At 42.3% G+C, this 22,183-nt stretch overlaps 1 protein-coding gene across 1 annotated transcript in view; it reads left to right on the forward strand.

Moving 5' to 3' along the window:
• Positions 1 to 14,716: 14,716 nt before the first annotated feature.
• The window catches only part of PRICKLE1 (prickle planar cell polarity protein 1), a 61,094-nt gene continuing 53,627 nt past the window's right edge, over positions 14,717 to 22,183 (forward strand). Inside the window, exon 1 of the mRNA XM_052668981.1 lies at positions 14,717 to 14,853. The gene's annotated coding sequence lies outside the window, so the exon portion shown is untranslated. The remainder of the gene's footprint in view (positions 14,854 to 22,183) is intronic.

A 22,183-nucleotide genomic window follows, 5' to 3' on the forward strand; every position in this document is an offset into this window, starting at 1 on the left:
TTTCTACAAGTCTTTTAACTTACAGGGATGTGGGAACCTCAAATCAAAATCTGCTGAGAAACCTAGGAAACTTAAAACCTTTATTCTCTCTCTTGCCTAACTCATGGTTAAAAACAAGAGGACCAAGGGTCTCCTAACTGAACATAATCTGACGGTCTCTGAGATTGCTATCAATATTCCTTTTCCAGTTAATAGCTAGAAATAGGCATCTTGGCTAGTGCCTATTATTATTATTATTATAATTGTTATGCTATTATTATGCCTAGGAGCATAAAACTTTGTTTTTTCTTTTTCTCCAGAGGTTATTGAAGGGCTTTTGATGGCCACCTGTACTACAGTCCTCACCATTTCTGGATTAAGAACACAAGGCATGCAGTATACAGACCTTTCCTTCATGTGCTTGAAATAAATATCATAGCTTATCATTTTGCTGTTCTCAGCCATAACAGCCCAGCTCCGTGGGTATGGCTCAGCCACAGTTTCTCCTCCATGTACCAGAGCCAACAGCCAAAGCTCCACAGAGCTTTCTGAGCTCTTCGGTCCCCCTGCTAGCTTCTCTACGTTCTTTGCTCTCACCTAAGCACTCATCACCATCCATAGCTCTCGGCAGCTGGTGGCCCTGATAAAACAGGTCAGCTGCTGAAATTCTTCAGATAACTTTTGACAGTCCATTTGGATCAGCAGTCTCCAGGAGTAGTGCGTTTCTGAAAGCCACACTCAGTTTATACCCCAGTGCAAATGGCTAATGTTCAAATATGTCAAACAGCTCAGGATTAACTGTACTGGAAAGTATGAATTTAATTTCCTCTGTTTAAGAATTAGAAGAGAAGCTTGTTTTCAAACTTCACATTGAAGAATAGTAATTTCATTTTACTTTAGGGTTGTTGGGGAGTGGGGGTTGGTGCCATGTAAGGTATTAATTCACCGACATTTTTAAGCACACACAGTTTTAAACAAATCAGTATCCCTTAAGAAAGTAAAAACGTGGATACTGAGCTATACTTGTGTAGGCAAGACCTAGAAATCTGAAAAATCATTTCTAGTTTGCTTGTTTGTTTGTTTTTCTTGCACAGAAATAAAAGCAAAAGCAAAACAATTGCATCTTTAGAAGCTATTCATGCAGTGCCTAATGACCTGACACTGAACTGCGGCACTGTCTTGATAAACTTTCTTTCCAAGGTACTGCTTGGTTTTACTGCAGGACAGAAAGAAAGCAAGCAAGGGAGAAAGACTGACACAGGGCTGTGTGAGAGGCCAGGCTCCCCAGTGGCACAGAGTGGCAGCAGCCTTCCCTGAGACCCGGCCCCAGTGACATAGTGTGTCTTTTCATTAGAAGAAAACTGCTTTTAAAGGCATCACAGCAAATCCTGAAGGACGCTCTGACTTTCAAAATGGGACCACAGACAGTTACTGTTTAACACCAAAATGTTATTAATTAGATAAACATTACATTTAAATAGCAAGAAAACACTTGAAGCCATTGCAAAAATTATTTTCTTTGCTGCATCTTTTCAGTCATGTTACTTTTCTGTAAGAAAGAGTTTTGCACCAGATCAAAGGTGCAAAAACAGCCAGAAACATAAACGGCAGTTTGGTTGCTCAGTACCACTCTGTGCTCTCAGCACTGACATCACCAACCAATGTTTACTCCTGAATAATCACTTTCTTTTTCACTGCCCAAAGATCCACAAAGTGCTGCAGGAAGAAAGCACAGAGTTCTGTGTTTGTGACACCAGTCTGCTCCCACAGCAGCCCGTGTCACCTTACATGTAACATCTTGGGCTAAATCCTGCTCTTAATTACACTTGATTCATGCTGTTGGCTTGCATACTTCTGCAGAAATTTAAGAGATGAGAGATATCTATTGCATGACTATTCTGGATACAGCTTTGCTCCCATACAAACTACACTGCATCATTTCAAAGAAGTTGCTCCTGATTTATATTAGTTTACCATATATCAGGTTCAAGCATGAAAATTATCAGGAAGTACTAGAGCCTTATTCAAAATACAAATATTTTCCCTCATTAATCAAAAAAGGTTGTGGAAAAAGTAAAGAAGCTACTTTATATTTGCTGATATGTGGGAACATTTGCCCGAGCACTAAATCCTCCTTTAAAGAAAAATAACATGTGCTAAAGCTTTAAAAGGAGTCCAAACAGAGGATTAATTGAGGAGATTGATTTCAGGTTTCTCCACCCTGGTTTAATAGGCTTTTTCCCAACCGAGTTTTGGGGAGTTCAGTATTTTAAACCACTTTCTCTTTACAGCAATAAGGAAGAAATCTGGGAACTGATTTACTGTGAGGATTTTCCATTGTACTCAGTGGGCATTCTGTACTGCTTTTTTATGTGCACTTTCTAGCTAGTATGAATCTGTTACGTTTTATACTTTGTATCTACTGGTATCATATATCTTACTTAGACAGTAAATACGGGAGAGCTGGAGCCTATATTAAAAAAAAAAAAAAAAAAAAAAGAAAGCCATTTCGTGCTGATATTTTACTGAAATGTGCAGCTCTTGCTTTCAGGTTGCCTGGGACCATAAACTTGCACATACACTGCTGTGCTTTAGGGCTGCTGTGTGCTAGCTGAGCAGCCCAGAATCAGATCAAATCCCAGAACTAAAAATCTGCCATCATATATGCAGCATTCGGCCACAGCCTAAATCCTGGTTTGGTTTTGCATCACGAAGGTGCAAGTCTTTCATCAGTCACGTTCTTTCTGAGCTGGTCTAATTCCAGACATTCACTCTTAAGACCAGCAGGAGCCAAAACAGAGAGGAAACATCTCCTTCCAGCTGAGGATGGGCTCCGTGTCCCTCCAACAGACAGCCAGGCCGTGGGCACATGGCAGGTGGGGCTGAGCAGCTGGAGGCAGACATTTCTCCAGCCCCCTGCTCATGGAAGCCGTGGCATGGAGCAGCCTGGTCCTGCTGCACTGCAGCTCTGTTTGCAGCACTGCTCCTGCTCTGTGCGCTGCGGTGTAACTCGGAGCAGCCAGGCGCTCCAGGCCAGCTCCTTGGCTGCACTACAGACCACACACCTAGCAGGCTTTGCCTTCAGCTAGCAGCAGCTACAGCGACTCAAAAACCAGGAGGGAAACATGCTTTCCTTAGCAGCCAGATTTTTAATTGCGAAAATGTTCTACCAAGCTTATTTAAGCCACGGGAGATGAAACCAGCAGGCGAGGGAGCAGCTCCCCAGAAGAGTATCCCAGGCACACCCCTTTCTCCCTAGAAACAGATATGCCCACATCATGGCCAGAATTTGCTGACACTGTGATGCAAAGCACATGATCTGGCCCTTGCACTACATTTTCTGTCAAAGCTGTACCTAGAATTTATGAAACTCTGGTGATTTTTTTTTTCTCTCCGTTCTGTTTTAGATCAGGCTGAGAATTCATCTGAGCATTCAAAGATTTTTAATATCTTAGGTTTTTGGCTAAGCAGATATAATGCTTTATTATTTTCCCATATTGCAGGCTTTCCAAAATGTACTGCATTTGTAAGCATAAGTGTATGGAGAGGGAGGGAAAAAGGGTAATTATACATGCTATCTCTTCTTATCAAAGCTGCATGTTGGAAAGGAGGGAGAAATTGAAGACAAAATGAGAATAAAATTTATTGCAGACACCATTTCTCATTTTAGTGGCTGAATGTCTTCCAAGTAAGTTTCCTTTCCCAAACTCTGTGAATTCAGAGACTGTGTAAGATAATTCTTGTAGGCAAGAATTCATTTTTTTTCAGTGCAAGAAATAATATTTCCAGTCTAACTCAAATAACAGGAAAAAATGGGTTAAGCCATATATCTGAGAACTGCAGCTGCATTATGACTGTGCAGAGAACTTTAGATTCCTGACCTGCCTATAGAAACCAGCTGGGGAAAAAAAGAAAAGACCATTTCTACAGGAACTTGAAGTAACGTGGACTTAGTGGTAGTTCCCATTTATTCTCCAAAAGCTATAGCATGTTCTCCTTCCCCCAGGGCATATATTAGTGATCTCCAAGGAGTCTTTGTCTGTCTTATTACACACCAGAACCCTGAACCAATATTTGCCTGCTGCCATCAGCTTCGAGCACCCAGAAGGCGCACCCAAAATGAAGAAATCTAAATGAAGGACTTCCTCATTCCTTGCTCTGAATGTTATGGGGACCTCCACTGCCTGAACACTTGTCATGATCTCCCAGGTACTGGAGGATATGACAAAACCATTGTGATTATCCAGGCTAGTTCTTGAGATCATAAAGACTGTGATACTTCTTTGAGTGTAGTTAGTACTTGAACTAGAACCTACTTATCGAGAAAGCTCTTGAACATGGCAATTATCCCATGCTGGAGAATAGACTGAACAAATCATTCCATTGGTTGCTTGAAACACAGTAAAAACTAACATAAAATCAGTTAGTTTCATCTTTCATCCATTGGACTTGGCAAATGTTTTATCAGCTGGGCTGCAAAGTCCTTTTGCTACTGATACAGGTGTTTATTGCTAGGTCAGACTATCCCTTAATTTTCTCTTTATTTAACTAAATAGATTTTCGCTGCTTTTCCACTCACTGATTCTTGTGATTTTTTCCCTGATTCCCTCAGCCTCTTAATATCTTCTTTGAATTGCATTTTTTTTTCCTTAATGCATTTTGTTTGATGTGAACAGCTTAATTTTTAAAGCACGAACTTCAAATGTTGTTGACATGGACTCTTGAAAATACTTTTTTTGTGCATAACAAATGCAGCTGCCATCATTACTTACATCTGCACTACAAGAAATGTTTATGAATGTTATCAAGTTCTTCCTTCTCTGAGACAATGGCTTTAAAATCTAATATCTCCATTTCAGAAGTGACCACTTTTTCAGTTAGATAACTCATCCAATTTTTTTTTGGTGTTTCAACATTGATAGCTCAGACACTGTGAATGTATGCCATTCAGCATTCATTCCCCTGAAGTAATATGTTGTTTCTCCTGATATAATATATGTTAATGCAGAGGAGTTGATTGTGTTACGTGAGATTTATGTTGCAGTGGACCATTTCAGGCACATTATCTTTTCACTGCCTCATAAGCATTGAAGATTCTTTGCTTCTGAGTAATCTGCCATGTAGCAATGCTCTTTCCATTTATGTCCTCTTCATCCTTACCCTGTAGGTTTGAAGCAAATTTAAAAACAGTCATGTGGAAGGATTCATTCTGCTTTATGATATTGACTCGGCAGAATTTATACCCAGGAACGAGTAACCAATTCTTCCTCTTTCCCTGTGTAATGCTGCAATATCAGAAAGCCAGCTTTTTAGCAGAGGGGCTGGGTGCATTGATGTCCCACATTAAACTCAAACCTAAAGCTCACATTTGGTTGTAAAACAGAATCTCTATGTGATGCAAGATCTTTCACACACATCTCTGGGTTTGTCCTAACACAACATTCATGTCTCAATCTGCAGGTTTTATCCTAAGAATTTGATCCTTATTATGTGCTTATATGGAGGGGTGAGAAATGCATAACCAGGATGAAACACTCAAGAAGTTAGCAAACCTTGCAATCTGGAGACAGCTGCTTTAATTTACAGGTAGAGAAAGTAGAGAAAGAGATTATCTGTGAAAGAGAAGTAACAGTTTGGAAGTTCCCTACTGCTGACTAGAGCAACAATAGGACAATACAGGGGACATTGTGAGGAACTCAGGAGGCTCTGGCTGCTGTTTTTATCTTGGAGGGTATTCTTTACATATTTTCTTTAATCATGGTCTTAGCAACTGGATTAGCAGCCTTGCATCTTTCCTTATTGCTGTACTTCTCAAAGAAATTGTACTGGTATGTTTTACAACTTTTCAGTTCTGGAAGTCCAATGACAGGATCTCTCTGTGACTAGGATCCTGCATGAGAGACACAAAGACACACGTGCATCTCAGGGAGTCAGGAGCAGCGCCCCACAGAGCAGAGCTCTTCACCATGATCATGTACAACCAGGAACCAGAACAATCCAGTCCAGTACCTCCAACAATATCCCAGAATGGGGTTGATTTCATCAGTTGTTTCAAGTTTTATGTCAAATGTTTCGTTTCACTCTCCTTGAATGTATTTACTGACATACTTTCTTCTCACCTTCCGCCACACCTTCTGCAAGTCTGGTGCACGGAGGAAGCGTTGCTTTGCACAATGACAGCAATTCAAAGGTGTCTGTGCACAAGGTCAGCCTTTCCCATGTGAATGAAATTCAAGAGGAGCAAGAGAGGCTCAGTAAGGCAAGGCCAGCAAATCCCTGATGGTGAGCAGAGCAGCCTACAAGGTTGCAGGCAAAATTTTGCAACCAGCTCTCGCTGTTTTGAGCATGAACTGCGGCTGAATATCTGAGAGCAGAGTTTGTCACTCTAACAGGTTTCCTGGATTCCTGGAGGGAAAATAGTTGTTCCTGAATTGTCAGTGCAAAGTAAAGCACTAATTGTACCACTGCTTTATACACGTTTTACATTACTCTTACATATTGCCTTGCACATGAAGCAAATCAAATCCATATCAGGCCTCCAGAAAAACTAAATGCAGGGGCTTAACTTTACATTTTTAAAATAGTCTACTCAGATTTAAAATGAATAAATAATGTAATTAAACAACGTAAAGGAGGATATTTGTCTTCTGCCCCATTTCTGTGAACAGTAAATCAGAGCTCAGTGAGCTCCTAATTTTGCTACTGGATAAAAGAAGAGGGACTTTGTAGACGCTTCTGTGGGCAAGCAAGTTCCCCAGATCATTACAGTGAGAGGAATGAAAAGGATCCCCATTCACACGTGCAAAGGAAAATACTGCTTTCTAACTATGAAGGAAACGTACTGAAACATTTTCCTAAATTCTGCAATTGTTGCAACAAGTTTAAGTGCATTGACTCAGGTGCTTTCCTCTGATGAGACTGAATGTGTACAGAATAAAATCAGGTTGCACTGTAGGGAGCCTCAAAATAATCCAAGGAGCCCAGTCAGCTCCAGTCAGTCTTGAGAGAATTTCTTTCCTAATTAATTTAAAATGACCAAGCGTGAATTTGCCAAATTCTGCTTCACTGACTCCAGTGTTTTGACTTTCTGAGTTTCTGTTAGATCGGGTTTAACCGTATAAAATGTATGCAAGGAAACATAAGGCTTATTTAGCTGACAGACTGGGAGACTTGACATATTTCCGTGTCAACCTTGACAGATAGATAGGCAGTGCCTGAGAAAATGACACCTAGAAAGGAACAAGGATGCCTTTTTACATCCAGGACCTCAGCCTACTTCATCGCTGACATTTCACAGGAGCAATTAATACACAAGGAGCCTTTCATGACGAAGAATGAAGAAGTACAAAACTTTGGCAGTGCTCCCCTCTCGCTTGACCTGGAGAGAGACTTGGTGATAAAGGGAACAAATTGTGTTGTGACACTCCAGGGAAGAGAACAAAACAGAAAAAAAATAGATCCGTGCTTAATTATAAACTGTTTGGGTTGCATGTTCTGTGAAGATGCGTGATATCTGGATCTGGGGGAAAAAGAGCAAGCTCTCAAACACTGCAAATATTTCTGATATTCAGAAATGCTGCCCACTCATTATCCCATTTTCCTTCTGTTGGATTTCTGGCTCTTCACCATCTCCAGAAAACATCATTTGATTTATTTACTTGTGGCTTTTATGTTTCTGTGAACTCCCATGTTACCAAGTTTTACAACTCCAATGTTTTCTGAAAATGTATTTCCAACTCACTCCAAATTGTTAGAGGAAGCACAATTTTATTTTGTCTGTATATACAGTGGCAGCACAGTGCCTTTACTCAGGAAGACAACACAAACAGTGCCAGGAAACACAAATAATTTGAATGAAGAATATGAAATACTGAAAATGAGACATGCATTTAAAACATAGAAAGTGAGGCCATTATTAATATAAATCTGATCGTTTTTTGCTTTGTTTTGGTTCTGTGGGTTTTTTTTACCTCTGTATTTTCCTCAAAAATTACTTTCAACAAATATTGAAAACCATTCACTGATTGATACTTAATATAAATAAAATGCATTTCATCTAGCAGAGAGAAGAGAGACAAGAAATACCTCTAATGACATTACCATATCTGCTTAACATTAGAGGTCTAGCTAAAATGCCATTTAAACATGAATGAATTCTGTTCCCCCTTTTGATTAAACAAAACAACAGCTACTTAGGTAAACATGGTGATGGAATACATTTTTCTGAGTGTGTGTATTATTTGCAAACCTTGCCTTTGTCGCTTCTGAACTGATTGCTGCAGTACATGCTGTTGAGGCAAAAGGACCTTAAGGACTATGCGACGAAGCATATCTAAACCATAGCCCTAATCACACCTGAATGCATATTCTCAGTACATGAATTTCAAATCTATCTAAATATTTGCACTCTGCTTATTACCACACTCATCCTATCAGCATCAAAACAATGACATGTGAGGCTATTATTTGTAAGTAATAGCTGCACTCGGTCATATAGCAGTGATAGCAAATAGCGATTGCCTCTGGAGAAGTGTTCATCCCTGGTGTTTAAAAATCCCCTCATCTTAACAATCCTTTTGAAATACTTTGGGCATTCAGAACAGAAAAATGATTTGTGATGTTAATGACCTTCCTGTTTGCTACTTCGGTGGAAGAGCATTTTATGCACGTCATTTTTTAGTATGACAGTCAAAAACAGCTTAACATAGAATCATCACAGAATCATAGAATGGTCTGGGTTGAAAAGGACCACAATGATCATCTATTTTCAACCCCCCTGCTATGTGCAGGTCACCAACCACCAGACCAGGCTGCCCAGAGCCACATCCAGCCTGGCCTTGAATGCCTCCAGGGATGGGGCATCCACAGCCTCCTTGGGCAACCTGTTCCAGTGTGTCACCACCCTCTGTGTGAAAAGCTTCCTTCTAATATCTAACCTAAACCTCCCCTGTCTCAGTTTAAAACCATTCCCCCTTGTCCTATCAGTATCAATCCATGTAAACAGCCGTTCCCCTTCCTGTTTATATACCCCTTCAAGTATTGGAAGGCCACAAGGAGATCTCAGAGCCTTCTCCAAAAACATGTCAAGACAAAGCTCACACGTCAGAGATCTTTGCTTTTGTCTGAGTCCAACTGACAGAGAAATTACCTCATAATCAGTGTTTTTAATGAAGAATAACACCTCTATTTTTACTGATTCTTAGAGATGCTTTTTCTAGGTATATTTCATGTAGATAAAGGGAGATTTTCCATTGATTTAAATGTCTACCAGGTCACTCCTGTATTGATGGAAATAATAACTCAATTAATAAATTCAAAACTCTGTAAAATCTGCAAAACCAAATCCTTGCAGTAATAGAAATTTATCCATGCTTCTTTGAATCTAAATTCTGGATTCCACACATACGAAATACATAGTATGATTATTGTAGGAAATAATACAGATCAAACTCAGAATAAATTTAGCGTGGGAATGAAATTTTACATTATTTTTAGGAGTATGTTTTAATTTTTGTAGCACTGGTGGGTTGGTCACATCATAATGGAGGAGACTAAAAACTATAATCATATCAGCATCTTTGCTTTAGACAGAAATAATGCATGGGGAAAAACAGCAAACATTTCAGGAGGCAAACATCATCTGTGTCCCCACATGTGAATAAGCTCCAGCAGATTACACTTCTGTACAATCACTACTCAGCGCCTCAATCAGGCTACTCACATTTTAATTTCAATTTGCTTTAATTGCCAGAATTGTAATTTCAAAAGAAATTATTGGTACAGAATCCAATAGTATTTTATCTTAATTGCAGCTCATTCTTCATGTCATCTATTCTTTGAGGATGATGAATAATTGATTTACATGATTTCCCACAATTATTTGATGAGTAATCAATGGCATTCAATCAATTTGTTTAGTGATCATACTTGGCAATTTACATTTAAGTGAAAGATTAAGATCTCCTGTGCAGTCAAATAATGATCTCTGTTTAAATCATGTTAGGACAGTAACACAGTGAAACAAAAGCTGATGGAGCTAGGAGTTGGCTTGACAAAAAAGGACAAATGGTGGGAAGCATTAGCCTTAACTTCTAACACTCTGGCTTCTCAAAGTGTAAATTTTAAGAGAATCAAATTTAATAACAGCATCAGTGGTACTTATTCAAATTAATATCTATTTCCTTCTATCAAATCTTTTCTGCGTGTTGCTTACAAATCTGAGTTGGTCTTATGAACTAATGAGCGAATAATCAAATGCCTCAGTGCACATGGGATCAGTCATATGCTTTCCAGCTGTTCCATCTCTCCAAGTGAGGACAACAGAAGGTTGTTCCGTCTCAGCATCTCCTGTGCAAATGGAAACATCTCCAGGCAATGAAGTGGCCACATTCTTGAGGAAAAAGCAGTGAAAAATCCATGCTAGCCTCTCAGGAGTACCAACAGAAGACTAATGCCTCGGAGGACTGGGAAACCTATTCAAAGGTCACTGGGTTTCTTAGTTTTCATCTGCAGCTAGTGAAATGCAGAGATTTTTTGCCATTATTTCTGGAAAACAATCAGATTCATTGAGACCACTCCAAAGGCAGAGTACAATCATCTGCAGTTGGACCGGGTACAGAGATGTTCGGCTGCCTTCCAGGAGTTGCTCCAACCCCACAGCAGCTAGCAGGGCTGTCTCCGGCTCAGAGGGAAGAGAACAACAGCGCATCTCAGGAACAGACGGGGATTATTTGCACGTATGGCACATGAAATGTTGTTCATTTCCTCTTGGTCACATTGCCCGTTTTATCCTAGTCCAGGGGAGATTACTGAGCTAGAAGAACTGATGGAGAAGTCTGTGACTGAAGGCAGGGTGTGAGGCCTTCTTGTAAGGATGACATTTTAGTCCAGGTGGAGAGGACAGAGAGATTTAAAAGCTATGGAAGATTCCTGGGAATGAAATCCATAAGGGTTTTTTTTATCAGGCCATGCACTTTTACATGAGTCTTTATGAAGACTCATGTAGCTGAAAATGTTACAGAGCCAAGGGTTGAGGCCAAAACAAATAAAAAAGGAAAAAAAAGAAACAACCAAGGAGAGCTCTTATACAGAAATGAAGGACTGTTGCAAAAATTAATTGGAAAAAGAGATGGCTTATCCTGAAACAAAACTTGACTGGAAAACCCAAGAGCTCAGCACCTCTCCCAAATGCAGGCAGGCATCTTGGTTCTAGCTCTGTAGTGGGATGAAATTACCTCCCTCTTGCCTGCATTATATCCAGGTTTGTAGAGGATAAGAACACAAACCTGGATTCTAGGATTGAGCCCTAGCTCCTCAGCCCTATGCCTGACTTGAATAGTTAGAGGCAGGCTTCCAGTTGCACTGCAAAGGCCACCCAGCCTTCAGAGAGGATTTGATGGAGACCTTTGGGATGCCTGTGGGTACAGAGAAGGAAAGTGGTGTGCCTGATGGAACTGGGGAAAGCAATCCTCAAAGCACTGAAATTGTGAAAACTCAGTTCTAGCATTCATTCATTTACAGTTTGTAAATCTGTTCATTCAACAGTTTGTAAAACTGTTTTTTAAGCCCGGGCTATAATGGCTGATAAAGAACATATTGCTAGATACAAGCCAAAGAAAAGAGTTGGTTTGATAAGAATCAGCATGGGAGTGTTTATACCTATTTCCTTCAGGTAGCCTACATTATTTGATTCCATAGTAGTCCAGGAAGGCCAAATGTAGAGCTAGAACAAGGTGTTCTCATTAGGTGTCCTCATTACTATTATTCACTGATGCGCTTCTATACAATTCTAACACTGCACAAATATTAACTCAACCTTATAAGACACATGTCATGAAAGACAGTTTTATTTTCTTATGGAAATAGGGAAATTGAGGCATTCCTATTGCTATTTGGAAGCAAAAAAAGGAAAAATGGCCATTGTACCCATCCTTAAAGGCATAGTAAGCAATAAAGAAAAAGTTTAAAATCCAATGTACAGTGTTGCAGAAAGTGAGGAACAGCACTGTCTCTCCAAAAAATCTCCAAATGATCCAAGAAGCTGCCCAGCATTTCACAGCAGTAAGCAAAGGTAAAGCAGAACAAAACAGCCCAATCTGACTTGATGAAAAGAAAATCCAAGTCTCATCCTTAATCTGATGCCAGTTTTATTCTAAGCTCACAGTATAACTACCATTTAGACAGGCACCTGTGGGGTGGCCCAGTGCCAGGATTATACCACAGTGCTTCACTCACTCTCCATTTCCAGAGACAAGCACTGTCTATGGCCCCATACCTTCACTGTTTTGGCAACAAGATGGCACAATCAGACCTGCATCTCCTGTTGTGGCTGGATCCAACATCTCCAGGTCACAGGATCCTGTACCTACGTGGTTGGAAAGGACTACTGAAGGCAGTTAGTGCAAGCAGGGAGAGCCTCAAAGCTTCATCGGTGCTAGGTGGGATTTCTGCTGCCCAGCTCACAAGCTGGTTTTACTCACCTATTTGCAGTTCAGTTGTAACTTTCTACATATAATTTATGCAAAAGAAGATTTCTGTGTCTTCTTGACTACCAAGGTTAGCTAGACCTTTCAGATATGAAAACATGGGATACTCTAAGAATAATAAGAAATAATAAAAGTAGTGACTGAAAGAGGTTAAAACTGGGAAAGAAGGTCTTACAGGCTGTTCCAGGCATTTCCCATTTACCCTTGCTTTCTGGGGTACCTGTGTGTCTATACTCACACTTCAGAAACTTTTCACACTTCACATATTCAAGAAGGATTCTGTAATGTAGGCTAAAAATTGCATTCCTCGCATGAAATTCATTATATCTGTCAGCATCACTTTCTAGAGAAAAATCCTAAATATGACACAAACGTTAGGATGTATATTATAAGTACATTAGGTAAGCACTGCCCAGCGTTCCATGCAAGTTGGATTTTTTACTATGCCAAGGTAATAAAGCTGAGGCTCATACCAGTATTAAACTTACATATTGCCAGGTTAGATGTCTTTTCTTGCATAAATATTTATGAAATATTCAGTAGCAATTTAAAATAGATGAATGGCTATTTTGGGGCATTTCCGCTGTGCAGATTTTCTTTATTACTGCTCACAACCCAGTTCAGGGTCAAAGCTGACAAACCTCCAAACTGTGTAGCCTTCGGGACAGTGAGAAGTGCATCCAGTGAAAACAGCAAACAGTACGTAAGGTCAGGATGCAAAACCAAAGAAAATGCAAAAAATTGATCAAGAATGTTACAACCCCTTCCTCAGTACTTACACTTGTGGCTTGCATTTTTTAATTAATTATAGGCTCAGAGAATCATTAAGGTCAGAAAAAACCACTAAGATTATTCAGTGCAACTACTGACCCATCCCCACACGCCCAGTAACCATGTCCCTCGGTGCCACATCTCCATGGTTCTTGGACACCTCCCAGGATGGTGATGCCACCCAATACCTGGGCAGTCAATTCCAATGCTTCACCACTCTTTCTGAGAAGAAATCTTTCCTAAAATCCAACTTGAAATGCTATCGCCCGCTGTTCGCAGGGTTACAGGTGCATTTTCATTCCTGCACAAACACAGTGTCGTGTCATTCCCAGTGAGGAGCTATGTTGGTAGTTTGGACAAGCTTTATTTCTGTCCATGTAGTGGAAACCATAGCAGGCTGCTCGGGAAGCAGTCGTGCTGGATTTGCATTGCAGACATGGCTGTGGTATGGGTAAATTACATTTCTGTCACAAGCTTCCCAGGCTACCCAGATGGTTAAGTAGAAATGAAGAGTTTATAGCTTAATTAGAGGCATTTATAAGTGAGGATCAGATAAACAGAAATACAACTTAAAAGAGGGCATTGGCCATAAATTCTTTCATTCCAGATTCAGATCTGCTAATACATGACTGTAAACACCTCCGACAAGGTTATTTACAAGCCAAGCAATATGATTTCCTATACCTCTGGAGCTTGAAGTGGGAAGAAGTAAATGATGGAAATCAAGCAGTGCTGCAAACACAGACTAAATATATTTAGATCTTGGTGATAAATGCTACAGAGAGGCTCAGAGAGGTGGCATGGGAGAATACAGGGCAGGGGACAAGGAGAACCAGCACAGCAGATGGCTGCAGGCACTTCTGCCACCACTGCTATCCTTTTCTTCTTTTTCCTTTTTGAAAGTATGCTTTCCCTCCTCCCCTCCACTCCCCCATTTCTACTTCATCCCTCATGTGTCTTCTTAAATTACATCAAACCTCATCCTGATGGCAGAAGCGATGGAGACTGCCTGTAAGGAGGTGTCACCTGTTTGCCTGTGCTTTCTTTGAAAATTCCACACAGACGCAATCTGGAAGTGCTTATTTTCAGACTTCACTCAGATTTAAGAGGAGCCGTTTGGCGATGCGGATCCCGTTCCCAGAGCCGTGCAAAATTAAGCACGTCTATACGGCATCGTTAAACAGCCCCATTCTCACTGACGCGGCCCAGTTCAGCACCGAGGAGGGGAAAACCGTTGTGAAGCCCCCAAACGGGGAGACAGCGCGGCTCGCGGGGCTCCCGCAGCGCCTCAGCGAGCTCCAGCGGGCAGCGTCCCGCCCGCCCCACCCCGCGGGTGAACGAAGCCCCGCCCCGAACGCGCCCCTCGGCCCCACCCCGCCCCTCTCCCCGCCCCGCCGGGTTGGCGGCAGCCAATGGGCGCAGCGGGAGGCGACGGTCGCCGTCCCGGGCGCGGAGCGGCGGAGCCCCATTAGGGCGGGGAGCGGGCGCGGGGCTCGGCCACTCGTAGCGGGCGCGGGGCGCGGCGAGGTTCCCGGCTCGTCTTCTTCCGCGCCGCCTCTCTGCTGTCAATGCGCGCTGCTGCGGCCCCCACCCGGGAGCGCGTCGCCGCGGCTCGGAGGTAAGCGGGGGCAGTGGGCGGGTGGCGGCGGTGCCCGATGACAAGCGGGCTGCTCCTTTCCCGTCTCACCGAGAGGGCCCCCGGAACGCAGCGGGGCTGTCAGCGCGGTGCCGGCGGGGCTGAGCCGCGGTCTGTCACCCAGTCCCTCGGGGCGAGCCTGGACGCAGCGTGCTGCCGGAGAGCCCGTGCGGAGGGCTTAGAGGATAACGGCGCGTTCTCCGCGGGCTGGAACCGAAAAGGCATCGCAGATGAACGAAAAGTTCGGGTTGCGTCACTCCGCTGCGATCGTCGAGCTGCCGGGGTTTGGTGCGGCTGCCCCTCTGCCCAGCTGCGGGGTTTGACGGCAGGCAGTGCCGCCTGGCAGGCAGTGCCGCACGCTCGCCCTCACGGCGCAGCGCCGCTCAAGCGCGGCTGTAGCGGTGCCGGTCGCTTAGCGGGGGTCTTGTCCCGGTCGGGCGGCTCCGCGGCGCTGCCCTCCGGCTGTGCGGCAGAAGGGATCGCGCCGAAGCAACCCGCGTCAGCCCGTTGCAGCCGTGCCGCCGGCTGGGCGAGGTGTGCGCCTGGGGACCCGACAGGGTTAATGGCTGAGCTGTAAAGATTGGAGGCAGATGTGGGCGAGAGCAACAGGCGGCTCTGGCTTTCCCTAATATCCTGTCGTATGATAACTCTGAAGAAGGTAATTGTTTAAAAAAAAAAAAAAATCTGTTTCAATTTAAGATTTATTAAGCAAGAAGAGCCCTGTGTAAACACCAGAACCCTTTCCTAGCTTAGAAAGGAAAGAAAAAAAAAAAACAACTCCCAAATGTTAGCGGGACTTAAAGGGAGCGAGTGCAAGCTGTGGGTGCATTGCATTGCCATGCCTGAGAGCAGGCAGATTATCAGCCTCCTTTCCGCTTCACCCTGCTTCTTGCGGGGATGAGGACATTTAACTCTGGCTTTTTGGAAAATGGCTTCTGTGCTTCTTTTCTAGCAAACCGGTTCTTTCCAACGCTTTGTGAGGCATTTAGGGTGCGTGAAAAGATCCCAAGTGTCCTCCCGGGGAGGAGAAGGAGCGAGAGGGCAGGGCCGGGTTCCACTCAGACCTGTAATAAGTGGGGAGTGTGCGTTTGTGTGCGAGGCAGAGATGTGAGGAGTGACTTGGCTCTCTAATGACCTGGCTTTGCAGAACTTCAAGAGTTTCGTCTGTCTCCCCCTATGGTTATAATAAGAGATTAAATGCGTTTGGCATGTTTAATTAATTAGCATATGAAAATCAGATGGCTTTGACTTTGTCATTGTTTTCCTGTGAAACTCTTCTACGCTAATGAACGTCTGCAGTTTATGAAGTAATTTAAATTGATTTGGTTCGTATTATGTCTTTGCTCCCCTTTTAATGCTTCAGCCTTTGTGTCGCAGCCTGGAAGTCTTCTCCCTTTGTACCATAGGTCTTGCACAACATATTGTCATCACTTACCGTGCACAGCTTCTCCCAGCACAGACAGAAAGCTGAGCTTCAACATGAAGGCACTGTTTGCTTGGGTGCTGGGTCTCGTGCATTCCAGGGGTAATTGTATGTGTAGTGATGAAGTGCATGTAAAACAAACAAAACATGCTGGGATTTGTTTTCCTTTCTACCACTGCTGTCCTCAAGTAGAGATGCCTGCTGTGGCTGCCAGGGCTGTAACCATGCATACCCCAAGACATCACTTCTTATTTTCATCCCGACAAAGTGATCTCTTTCTGTAATTCTAGGAAAATAGTTCTGCGGTCTTGCATTGTGTTAAGGATACCTGAGTATGTGCTAGATGTGTGTAATGGCCAACTGACACGTGTCAGTATCAACTTGCTTGTACTGACTGTGGAGCTTCAGCCTGACCAGCATTGTTATGTTTATGCTCTTCTAAATGGAGGTAAACTTGAGGTTAGCTGTGACCACTGGTATATACTCCTTGTGAGCCATGCATGCTTTGGTCCTGCTCCTGGAAGTGCTTATACCAGTGCATAGCTTTTACTCATATGCTTGAACTGTTTGGCTTAGGAGTTGTGTGATGGGAAGAAGCAGTGTGGAAGGGTGCAATGCGGCAGTCCCTATCTGCCCCCTTCCACCCTATGGCAAAAAATGATGGGGAGAAACGTGTTTTACGAGTTTTAACACACTGAAGTTATGATGTTTCTGGCAGAAAGACCAAGATAGGCTATCACATCACTTCACAATTTGCTGAAATTACATATTTCTCTTACAGAAGCAATTCCTTGGCTGGTGTCTGAAGGATATTTCCAGTTACTGAAATGCATTTTTCAAGTTCTATGCTATAATTCTTTGTATCTTGCTTGCTTATATTGTGCTATTGTGATCTTTTTTGTAGGTTGGATGGTGTTTTTTGTTTTGTTTTTCTTTTATGTAGAAAGTAATCAAATGATTACCAACACAAGCTGACAACTCTTCAGAAAAAAAACAACCCTGCAGAAGAATATGTTTAAGTGTACAGAATGAGTGAAGTGCTCAGACATAAGAGGCACAAGCCAATACAAACACTTGTAGTACTTCTAAAATATCTGTACATGGCAGCTTCTTGCTCGATTACCTTTTCTTGGCACTTTGCCTGGAAGGCAAACTTCTAATAAGTTCTTAAATACAACCGTAAGTTCTTCAGGATGATTTGGGGCCTATCAAGCTCAGAGTGCTGATCTAGCTAAGAGACCTCTGGTAGACGGCCTTTCAGGCAGGCCTTCCATTTCCAGTGGGTTATACATCAACAAAAACTGTGTCATTGCAGTTGTTCTGTGCTGATGTTGCGCGCTCCTGCCTAAAACATTGATTGATAGCCCCCAGCAGCTTTTGCTGTTCTTCTCTCCTTCCTTGTCCTTTCTGCTGTGCCCCCTCACCTTCCAGTTCCACTGAGTTGGCAAAAGCTGGTAAAAGTACTATGGAACGTGCTGATAGACTTCTACCTGCAACAGTTTAGTGTGGCTGCCCTTCTTTTATCAGAGCACTGATGCCACAGCTTGTAACTACAGTCTTTGACCTTAGAAACAATTGTGGTTGTTGTTGTTTTGTTGGTTTTATTTTAAATGTTTCTGGTTGCACACAATATTGGTTTTGTGGAGATGCCACGTGCCAGAAAAAAAAAAAAAAAACCCACTTCCAACCGCCTCCCAAATATTGAAATATGGTTGATTTGCTTTTATTTTACATAAGTTTTGTGCCTGTGATATTTTTATCCTTTTTATAGCATCGTGCCTTCTAATCTCGCACCAACTGGCCCCAATCTTAATATCATATGATCTCAGAACCAGGTTTCTCTGACAGCAGCATGCCAAAACCATGTCTAATCTGTGTGTTAATGCAGCATATACAACAGCTCTGGCTTCTCACAGGGTTTGATCACTGATTTGTATAATTGCAACCAGCATGATTAAAAAATCTGCATGTCAATATCATGATGCCTATAATAAAACCTGCAGATGTTTTTAAAACAGGGTGATGTCAGTCTTCAATTTTTTTCTTTTTTTAAAGAGTCTCTGCCGTCCAAGAATCTTCATTTCTGAAAGTGTTTGAGTGATCTGAAAGTCGCATAGATGTAGCTACAAATGTAGCAATGTGGACTTCCAGTCATTCCGATCTTGCATATTCTCGCACTGCAAGAGAGCTGTGTCTTCTCTCGCTAGTCTCTACGTATACATTTTTCACTTCAGTCCCTTGAATTGTGGTTGAACCTTTAAAGGTATCCAAACACATACTGGTATATCACTCCTCTTCAGTATTCCTCGTGAGAGCAAACAGCCCTCCTCTGACAAAAGTGCTGTAACTGTTCGGCTTTGCCCCCCTTCCTTTCCTATGATCTCCCCAATCAGTGAATTCACCATGTGACAGAGGTGGTGCTAGCTCAGCCAGAGCCTCCTAGCTGCTCGAGCTCTCCCTCTCAGCCAGCCCAGCACATGGCTTTTCTGACACTGCCTGCACCCATGGCCTATTGCTCTTGCAACACAAATGTGCAGTAACCAGGGGACAAACTTAAAGCCTCCTTGCACTTTCAAGTGTCGATCAACTTGTCTAACCACAGCAGAAGCTGAGTGCTTCAAAAATGTGTTTAAAAACCAGTGAGTGATTAACGAAGGTGTTTTCTGAAAGATCTTTTTGTAATCAAGTGTTATAGTTATGCACCCAGAAGTTCAAAAGTGGTTGTAGAGAAATTAAATGTTTGTGTGTCTGCTTTATGATTAAAGTATTTTGACTTGTATGACTTTTATGGAAAGGGGCTGAACTATTTTTGCAAGTTCAGTGTTTCTGTAGAAAAATAAAAGCTTCAGAAGCTGAGATGACAAGTCAAAATGTGAATATTTATACTCTTGTAAATGAATTTTATGGAAGCATTGAAGAAATGTCTGAACATAATGTATTTGCATCTCTGTATACAAACTGCAAAATGAATTATGCTAGGTCTAGAACCTCGCTGGTGAATTGCAGATGTCTTTTGTACATACATATGGCTTTGAGAGCTTTGAACTGTTTCCTCAAGCTTCACTCATCAGAAAGATCGTATGGATAACTTCATTGCGAGATTTTTTTTCCTCTCTTGTTTGCAAAGCATGTTGGATCTGTTTGATAAATATTGAGTTCCAATTCATCCAAGGACTGAAATGAGTTAGTTCTGTACATATGGAATATGGGAGTGAGATGCACGGAGGATATGTTTATAGTTAGCAAAATTAATAGTTGGAAGCGAATGCAAAGGAACCTAAGCCTAAACAGCTTGGCAGGCCAATAGCCAATGTATGTCTTTGAGCACTGCCAAGCATGTAGCAAGCATGCTGAGCTCTCATCTGTACAGAGGTACGAGAAACATGCCTAACTTCAAGCCTTCTGACAATGTTACCTGGAGCACAGTTTTGCTCTATCTTTGCAGTAATGTGGATTTCAGCCAGCATCTGCTGTGGGTACCGTTAGCACATGAAAGCAGTGGGAGCTGCCTGAAGAAGGCCAGCAGTTGTGTTATGGCAGCTTTTTTTCACAGCCTTTGTCCCCTTTTGTGAGGCATTGACTGACATGGGAAAGGTATAGGGGGTGGAGGTGAGTGTCAGTGTGAGAGTGGAGAGCACTTCATGGTAAGTGGGAACCCCAGTTATTGCATTTAAGTATGAGCTGCCAACAAGTTGTTGAAGTGCCATCTCTGGCAGCACTCCACCAGTTGGACACAATCCTGAGAGTACTCCCAGCAAAGGATGAGCTGTTGGGTGGGCTACTGAGCTGGGAGCTCTGCAACTATCGGGAAGCACTGAGCCTTACCCAGCCCTTCCTACAGTCAGGCTATTTGGGCAGACTTTGCGGGGGATTTCAGATGCTGTGACACTGTAGTTTAGCAGTCCAGGCTAACAGCCAATTGATTTATCAACATATGGTTTTTCCACTTTTCCTGTTACGTAAAATGGATTATATTTTTTGTGCCAGAGTAGCTGGCAGCTTCTTGAAGTAGCTGCTGCTATTTTGAACTTGACTGATGTAGCTGTATGAACTGAAGTGACCACAGTGACAAGTGGGCATCTGTTTCATTGTCGCGTATCTACAGCCAGTCAGGTTTCTATGCAAAATCTCTGCTGATGATCAGAGTTGTATTGTTTAGTTCTGAATCTGTCACCTTTTAGGCTCTAATTTCAATGGATTTGTTTTCAGTGTCTCTTTATTGTCTATCATGCTATGGCTATCATTTCTGACCTATTAGTTGCTAAGCACATCTTAATGTCTTAGAATTGGTGGTGCAGTGAGGTACTGATATTATAGAAACTCTTGACTGTGATATAATAGCACATACTTATACTTCCTAGCTGTCTTTTAAGAACTGGGGCAATATCAGGCTGCTGCTCATTTAAGAGTGAAGTTCCCTATTCTTTTTATTTCTTTATACAATCAGCATTCAACATTTAAGCAACAACTCCAAAGCATTTTGAGTTGGATATTCAAGAGATGCTTGTTCTTGGTTCTCTTTTTACCTTCCCACAGCACTAATTCTTTGACATAACAACTCTCATGGAAACTAGCAGGTAGATCTTGAATTATGTGACTTGTTTCTTCAGTCTTCAGTCGGTGAAGTCATCCTCCTTTGTACAATTCTGTGCATTTACCTTCTTCCTGTGTTGTTGCATACTAAATTAGTCAGTACTTAATGCCATTGTGGGAAGAGAATCCAGACTTGCTTTTCAAAAGGAAACTTCAGACATGCATATCTACTGGAGTGGGGTGGAATGCTTAAGTATGTGAGCTGCAACACCAGTTGTGCACACAAATGAGGGTGGGAAAGAGCATCTGCAAGCAGGCAGTGACAGTGTGTGTTCCAGCAGTGTTGGACTCTGAGCAATGGTTGACTTCAACTTTGCAGTAGGATGGTAGACATGATACAGAAATGAACTCATGTAGTCCCTTTTTGTGTTCCTTGCCAGGGTGGTGAAAGAGTTGCTTTCTAATCACATGCTGCTGCTGTTACCCAGAGATACGGTGATAAAGTGGTAACTTCAGTTGTGCCTTGCTGGTCAACTTCAATTTCAGTAGGCCCCCAGCAGGTCTGTACCATTAAGTTGTTCTGCCACCTCTAAATCAACCAGTACTTTGTCAGACTTGACTTCCTTGGTAAGTGTTGGTCTCAGTAGCTAATGTAGACCCTGAAGAGTCTGGGAGGATCTCTTATTTGAGCTTGGATGTGAGTCATTGTTAGGCACCGTTTTCTGGTACAAGAATAATTCCATCTCTTGTACCTCACTTCCTAACTCTAGTGAGAAGAAAGTCAGTTCTTTGCAAATGAAGTGGTCCTGTACTCATTCTATAGAATATCAGTAGGAAAATATAAATCAAAGATGTCTGTCAGAAAATCTAAATGTAATACTTCCATAATTTTGTTATAAAGCCATTGTAACAACTGGACATCTGACTTCTTCATGCTAATCCCAAGTCTTTAAAAAGAAAAAAAACAAACTGGATAAGCTGCAAGCTCCCCACCACCACCCCAGCCAGAGCCTCTATGCTTGCATTCACTTGTGTACTCTGTTGGTTTCACAGTTCATATACTTGTGTTGTTTTTTTAAATCTGCCCCTGCACTCTGGTGGGAAACATATCTGCAGTTTCCTTTCAAACACACAAGGCTTGATTCTCCTCTCACAATGACATAAATTGTGAAGAACTCTGCTCAAATCAATGAACGTAAAGACATGTAAAATGGGGTGAGAGAAGAGCCCAGCCTCTGCTTTCTATTTTTAAGTGAGCCTGGTTTAACCAAAAACTGTTCAGTGTGGCACTGTGACTTCATGTTGTAGATATCAGTTGCTATACTTGTTTCTCTTCATACATAATGTTTCATTTTC

This window comes from Tympanuchus pallidicinctus, unplaced genomic scaffold (genome assembly GCF_026119805.1).
Source record: "Tympanuchus pallidicinctus isolate F22 unplaced genomic scaffold, pur_lepc_1.0 scaffold8, whole genome shotgun sequence".
NCBI lineage: Eukaryota > Metazoa > Chordata > Aves > Galliformes > Phasianidae > Tympanuchus > Tympanuchus pallidicinctus.